We start from the raw sequence: 8,188 nt of genomic DNA on the forward strand, positions 1-8,188 counted from the left end.
ATTTAAAAAAGGGATATATAAAAAGACAACCTACAGAATGGAAGGAAATATTTGCATACCATATATCTGAAGAGGGTCTAGTAGCCACAATATATAAAGAACTCTTACAGCTGAACAACAAAAACCCAATTAAAAAATGGGCAGGCTGGGCATGGTGGCTCACACCTGTAATCCCAGCACTCTGGGAGGCCAATGTGGGAGGACTGCTTGAGGTCAGGAGTTTGAGACCCCCATCTCTACGAAAAATAGAAAAATTACCTGGGCGTGGTGGCACATGCCTGTAATCCCAGCTACTTGGGAGGCTGAGGCAGGAGGAGCTCCTGAGCCCAGGAGTTGGAGGTTGCAGTGAGCTATGAAGACACCACTGCACTCCAGCCTGGGCAGCAGAGCAAGACCCTATCTCAAAGAAAGAAAAGAAAAGAAACAAGTATAGGACTTAAATAGACATTTCTCCAAAAAGGGATATTCAAAGTGGGGCTCAATGGCTCCAGCCTATAATCCTAAATACTCAGGAGGCTGAGGCAGGAGGATCACTTCAGGCCAGGAGTTCAAGACTAACTGGGCAACATAGCGAGATCCCATCTCAAAAAAAAAAGACAAATGGGCCAACAAGCACATGAAAAAATATTCAATATCATTAGTCATTAGGGAAATACAAATCAAAACCAAAATGAGAAACCACTTTACATCCATCCACAAGGGTGAGTACAATAAACAAGCGTTGGCAAAAATGTGGAAAATTTGAATAATCCATGTTCATTGTAGTGGGAATGTTAATGGTTTATCACCGTGGAACACAGTTTGATGGTTCTTCAAAAAGTTAAACGGGCTGAGCACAGTGGCTCACGCCTCTATTTGTAACACTTTGGGAGGCTGAGATGGGAGGATCGCTTGAGCCCAGGAGTTCAGGACCAGCCTGGGTAACATAGACATAACACAATGTAGACATAACTCCTCTCTACAAAAAGTAGGAAAATTAGCAAAGCATAATGCAATGGCTATAGTCCCAGGTTCTTGAGAGGCTGAAGCAGGAGGATCACTTGAGCCCAGAAGTTTGAGGCTGCTGTGAGCTATGCTGACGCCACTGCACTCTAGCCTGGGCAACAAAGGGAGACTGTCTCAAAAAAATAATAAAAAATAAAAATAAAATGCATATTTAAAGTTGCCAGGGGCTAGAGAGTGAGGACATAGGGAGTAACTGTTTAAGGGGTACAGATTTTAATTCTGTAGTGATAGATATGGTGATGGAAATGTTTTGGAACTAAAGCTGTGGTTGTTTCAGAGGTCCTTCCTCTGAAAAAAAAATAAATAAGCTGTGGTTGCAAAACATCACCAATGTACTAAATGCTGCTGAATTGTTCACATTAAAATGCTTAATTCTATGTTATACGAATTTTACCTAAACTGCATGAAAAGCAGGCCAGGCATGGTATCTCATGCCTGTAATCCCAGCACTTTGGATTATCAAGTGGAAGGACTGCTTGAGGTCAGGAGTTCAAGACCAGCCTGAGCAAGACCAAGACCCCATCTCTACTAAAAGTAGAATAATTAGTTGGGCATGGTGGTGCGCACCTGTAGTCCTAGCTACTTGGGAGGCTGAGGCAGGAAAATCGCTTGAGCCCAGGAGTTTGAGGTTGTTGTGAGCTAAACTGACGCCACAGCATTCTAGTCCAGGTGACACAGCAAGACTCTGTCTCAAAAGAGAAAAAAAAAAAAAAAAAAAAAAACATGAAAAGGGATTTACATAAGCCAATAATTAACAGTGTCATGAAACAAGGATTAATTATTCCAATTCCATTTACGTGGTATTCTCCCACCAGTCACCCCCATTCGCTCCCAAAACAAACCCTCATGGGTCAAAAGAAAAATAATGGACACTACAACTTATAGATGAACAACAAAGATATATCAATAATCATGGGACGCAGCTTAAGCAACCTATGAGGGAAATGCATAGCCTGATACACATATATTAGAAAAGAGAAAAAGCTAAAAAATAATTAGCTAAGCATCTAATTTAAGAAGTTAGGCTAAGAACAGTACAAAAAATTCAATAAAAGTAAAATAAAATAACATACAAGTGCAGAAATGAGAATCACCAAATCTAAGAGTTAGTTCTTTGAAAGACTAATAGACAGACTTCTGGAAAGATTAATCAAAAAAATAAGTCACAGAAAATAAAAGGAAAGATCAAAACCATTACTGGTAACGTTTCAGATATTTTTAAAACTAATATTATGAAAACTTTGTCAATAAATTTGAAAACTTCCAAAAACTGGCCAAATTCCTAGGAAAATACAATTTATCAAAACTGACTCATGAATAAGTTGACAACCTACAGTCTTACAAGTATTAGCCAAATAATGACAAAACTAAATCAGCACTTAAAACTTTTCCCACAGGCAGGGTGTGGTGGCTCACGCCTGTAACCCTAGCACTCCCTGAGGTGGGAGGATCGCTTGAGGTCATGACCTGGCATGAAACCAGAAAGCCTGCAGCCGAGAAACCCCAAAGACCCAAGAAAATAGGGAAATAACACAGATAAAAGCAGAAATTGGCAAACAAGAGGACAAAGGGGAAAAAGTGACAAGCAAAAAAACCCAACTGTGGCCAAGAAAATAGGGAAATAACACAGATAAAAGCAGAAATTGGCAAACAAGACGACAAAGGGGAAAAAGTGGCAAGCATAAAAACCTAACTCTGGCTCTTTTCGAAGACTAATGAGACAAACCCTTGGGGAAAATGAGCAAAAGAGATATGAAGGAAGTCCAAATAAACAAATTGTGAAAGAGGAAGAAGAAATCTTTACAAAAGTTACAGACAGTTTTAAAGACTCATATGAGAAGGGCCAGAACAACTCTATGCCAATAAAATTGCAAATCAAATGAAATGAATACATTTGTAAAAAAAAAATACAAAATGCAGAAATTGTACCAAGCAGCAGCAGCAGACTTGGCTAGACCCATAAATGTTAATGAGATCCCAATAATGGGTAGGAAAAACTACCTCTCTCTAAGAACAAAACCTTGGAGGATTTTTTCAGTCGAGTTTTTATCAGCATTTCAAGGAACAGTTGTTTCTCTGTAATTCAGGTTGATACCAGTTGCCGTGTAATTTAGCTTGTAACACTGATATGTTTTGAGTATCTATTTGGTATGGTCTGATGTTCCCCCAAATTAACCTTACAATAAACTAAGCTAGAGATACAGTATATAATACATACAACATTCAAAATATGTGTTAATCAGCTACTTGTGTTATCAGTAAGGCCTCTGGTCAACAGTAGGCTATCAGTAGTTAAGTTTTGGGGGAGTCAAAAGTTATATGCGGGTTTTCAACTACACGGGGATGGCACCTCAACCTCTGTTGTTCAAGGTTCAACTGTACATAAAAATATACACAAACACCCCCTTGAGAACGGGTATATATTTTTGCAGGTGATTGGATTAACTGATAGATGAAGGTGGAGGGGTTTGGGGAATAAGGAAGGAGAAAAGGCTTAAGTTAAATACTGAGCATCTCTAGGGAGCCCTGGGGGGTGGAGGCGCATCACCACCCTTCAGGCTCAGGCCCCGGCTTCTGAGTGCAAGCCCCGCCCCCATTCCAGCCCCCAAGCAAGGCCCCGCCCATCGCAGCCCGTCGGGTTTAAGCCCCGCCCCCGTCCCTCGGACATAGGCCCCGCCCCATCGCAGCCCGTCGGGTTTAAGCCCCGCCCCCGTCCCTCGGACATAGGCCCCGCCCCAGCCCCACCCTCCAGGCCCTGTCGGACCCTATTCTAGAGCCTAACCGCATTGCCCCCGGGGGAAGAAAACTAGGATTTCTGCTCTGAGGCTGGATAAAGGAGGGGTTACTCTTCCTACCGCTGTCTTAAGCCCCTCTGGCCCCAAGAACCAGCGCCCCCGCTAGTTCCGTTCCCGGCGGCCCCGAGACCGGAAGCGGAAGTGCGCGCGGCTACAGGCAGCCGCGGCTGTGCGCGCTGCGCGGCGCGTTGCGGTGGGAGTGTCTCCGGCCGGTCTGCAGGTGTGGCCCGGCCCCACGGAGGGAGGGAAGGGCTCGGCGGGCACGGGGAGGGGCCGAAGGGTCAAGAACTGCCCCCCGGCTGAGGTGCCTCCTCCTTGCGGTAGTCCGGGGGCCGGCGTGAAGCCCGCACGTCTAGGGCCTCGCATCTGGGCGCCTACCCCCCGGTCCCTCGCTCTCGGGTACCCCTGGTCTGGGAAGACAGGTCTGTCATCCTGTCGAATGGGAATTCCTAAAGTGCAGTCCGGGCCCCACAGCTCAGGACTGTGGTGACACCCGCCCCAGTCCTCACGTGTTCTCCCCGATTTGTAGGGAAGGTGCATTTTTTCCGAGGACCCTACCTTACTTCTCGTACGCAAAATCACTGCGAATTAGTAAATAGCGTTTTATTTTGCAGGGTATTTAATATCTTGCTTTACAACTGGAAAGTTAGGTCTTGGTGCACATGTGCAAACTGGGTTGAGTGACTTGTCAGATTTACTTGAGAAATTGAATGAACCCTCCGTCGGGGGATGAATTGAATTAGATGACAGGAGATTTTTTTGTTGTTGATTGACAATTTGCAGTCTCTTAGTTTAAGATCTGTTAGCATAAATTCTGTTCCTTTTCCTTTCCTTTCCTTTTTCCCCTTCTTTTCTTTCTTTTAAGAGATCTTTTAATTTGTGACTTTTATTTTGGCTGTTGTTTTTTCACTGTGAAGTGAGGGTATTTTAACAAAAGCTATTTCTTAGTTATGTCGCAGATGTTATTATCAAGCAAAAGTAGACTATTCAGTTCTTTTCAAGTCAGTAAGCTTCAAAACATGGGACTTCAGGAAAAAGATGATATAACCCTTATTAGTACTGGAAATTCAAATTGAGTTGGCCATAAATGGAATGCATTTTTTAATAATAGGGTTAGAGGTCACTTCTGAGAAATGAGGAAAAAATGAACTCTGGAGGAGAATTAAACATCAGATTTCTGTTTTTATGAGTGAGAGGTTTGTTTTCAAAAAGAGTACATGCCCTGCCTTGCATTTTTAGAATCAGTATTGTTTCATAGAGACAGCTGAAATTGAGTGTTGCGATTTATATTGTATGATGAACAGGCATTTTGAGTCATTCTTATATTTGACTTTTGTGGTGTCATACTGTTTTGTGTGCATGTGTGTGAGTGTGCATGGGCACGTGCCTTCTTAGGCTAGATATACTGAATTATTCCTGAGGAGTGTAGGTTGTTTGGCACACCTTCATCGGGATAACCTCAGTGAACTGGGCTTTGTACATGGAGAAACAGTGTGACGGAAGTAGTTACAGTGCTTGCTCCTGTGGAGGCTTCATTCTGGCTGAGAAGACAGATTTTAAATTAATAATGACAAGGGCGATGTGGAAACACGGAACAGGAGAACTTGGGGAAGAGTTCAGGGAAAACATTTGAAAAGGGACAAATGTTTGAATCTACAAGATGAGTTGTATGTAGCTAAACAAGGAGTGTTGCTGTGGATTAGGATGGGGAAGACAATTGAGAGAACATTCCAGATGCTCAGTCCCTCAGGTAGTACGAAGCCTGGTGTGTCTCAGGAGCTGAGAAAAGCCAAGAAAAAGTGGAGTAAACAAAGTCCTGAGTGGATGAGCCAGGTTAGAGAGGAAGGCAGGTCCCTGAAGGTCATGGTAAATTTTGGACCTTATTTTAAGGCCATAGGGAAGTCATTGAATAAGAGTTTTAAGTAGGGGAATGACATGCTTATGTTTGTGGTTTAAACGAAACACTAGCTCCTGGATTGAGCATGGAGTTTGGGGTGGGCGAGAATGCATGCAGAGCTCATGAATAAGTTCAGGACGTGGGTGATGGTAGTTGGGGCTTGATGACTGTGGAACTGGGAAAGGTGGAATGTTTGAGATGCCTGAAGGAGGTAGAATTTTGAGAATTTGATGATTGATGTATTCTCTCTATGACATGAGCAAGGGTCAGCAAACTATGGCCCATGGGCCAAATCTGGTCTAGTACTGGCTTATATAAATAAAGTTTTATCGGAACATGTTTGTCTATGGTTGTTTTTGTACCACAGCCATACAGTTAATTGTTTGTGACAGAGACCACATGGCCCACAAATCTTAAGACATTTAGTATTTGGCCCTTTGCAGAAAAAGTTTGCCAACCCCAGAAAAAGTTTGCCAACCCCTAATATAAAGTACTTGGTGCTCATCAAGTGTGGTGATGGTGGCTGGATATGGAATAATGAACGAAATGGACACAGATCTATACTTACAAAGTTTACACCATAGTTGGAGAGAGAATGAGGCAAAAATCAGTTAAATAAATATAAAATCAGCCGGGTGGCTCACGCCTGTAATCCTAGCTCTCTGGGAGGCCGAGGTGGGTGGATCGCTCAAGGTCAGGAGTTTGAGACCAGCCTGAGCAAGAGCGAGACCCTGTCTCTACTAAAAATAGAAAGAAATTAGCTGGACAGCTAAAAATATATAGAAAAAATTAGCCGGGCATGGTGGCACATGCCTGTAGTCCCAGCTACTTGGGAGGCTGAGGCAGAAGGATTGCTTGAGCGCAGGAGTTTGAGGTTGCTGTGAGCTAGGCTGACGCCATGGCACTCTAGCCTGAGCAACGGAGTGAGATTCTGTCTCAAAAAATAAATAAATACATAAATAAATAAATATAAAATCACAACTTGATAAGGGCAGTGGAGGAAAAGTAGAGGGTCTTAGAGATATTTTGAGGGAATGTGAGAGGAGAAATATCCTTTTATGAGGTGAGAGGAGCCAGTAGAAATCACCAGGTGCTGTTGTCTGAAAGGTGGCTCAGGGCCCAATATGTTGTTTATTGAGATAAATTCCCTGTAAGGGTTTTTAGCTTGGCCACCCTGCCGGAGACGTACAAAAATGGGCCAAGCCCTCGCTTGGTTCTCCGCTTTCATTCTGCCCCCTTCTTTTACCTCAATCTCTCTTTTATTGCAAGGAAGACACCTGCTGAGACCTTAAACCCTGGCACTAGTGTCATAGTGAGGAAATTGGGGGTTCTGATGGCCGAGGGGGTGGACAACTATGTTCTCTGGGCCCTGTCCCCTCTCCCTGCACCACCCCTCTCCAACTGAGGAAGAAAGGGGAGGACATCTTTCCTTCCATGCGTGACCTCTAGAAGGAACTGGCATGGGAGGAGGGTCCCACGGCACACCTGGGGCTCTGTGTTTAATTTTGGAGTCTGCCTGCAGAGTGGGGCTGCTCCAGGGCCACCCCAGCCGTCCCTGGTGAGACCCAGTGAAAACACATGTGGCCGTATAAATTGAAATTAATTAAGATTCAATAAAGTTAAAGACTCAACTTTTTAGTCATCCCAGCCACATTGCTCATGTGCTCAACAGCCACACATGCTAGTTGCCCCCCTTTTTGGAAAGTGCAGGCACGAAACATTCCCAGCACCACAGAGAGGTGTATTGGACAGCGTTGATCTGGAGAATCCTGAAATTAAAAGGCCCTCTGGTTTCTCAGATGCAATGGAAGCCCTGCTTTCACAGGTATAAAAGATCACCAAATGCTTATATAAGTATTGGGAGGGGTCCTAGGAACTTCACAGAAAGTAAGAGGTCAACCCCAAATTTGTGATAAGGAGTTTAGGAAAAATTTGAAATAAGCGGTTTAGGAAGATCCAAGCTGGGAAGGATAGGCCCTGCCCTCACGAGTCAGTGGAGTTACAGAGAGCCAAAACTTACACTTTAGGATTTGTCCAAACATTAAAAGAAAGTAAAACATTTTCAGCTTGGTGCACCATATGATCTCTGTTTCAACTGCTCAGTCAAGTATAATATTGCAGCATAAAAACAGCCATCTGTAAGCAAAGGGATGTGGCTGTGTGCCAATAAAACTTTATTTACAAAAACAGGTGGGCCAGATGTTTTGCCCACTTGGTATAGAGAGAGCTCCACGTCTGAACGTCCTTGTGCTGGGTCTCCCTTCCCCAGTGATAACCAGTTGTCTCACACAGTGGTGGGGGTGGTCTTTGCTGAGCCAGAACATGTGTGCTATTTTAGGAATCAGTCACCTTTGAGGATGTGGCCGTGGGGCTCCTCCAGGAGTGGGCGTTGCTGGACGGTGCGCGGAGGAACCTGTGCAGATACGTGATACTGGACAACTGCAGGACCCTGGCTCCAGGGGTAAGGTTGGCGTCACGCGGTTCCTTCCGC

Source organism: Eulemur rufifrons, chromosome 2 (genome assembly GCF_041146395.1).
Source record: "Eulemur rufifrons isolate Redbay chromosome 2, OSU_ERuf_1, whole genome shotgun sequence".
Taxonomy (NCBI): Eukaryota; Metazoa; Chordata; class Mammalia; order Primates; family Lemuridae; genus Eulemur; species Eulemur rufifrons.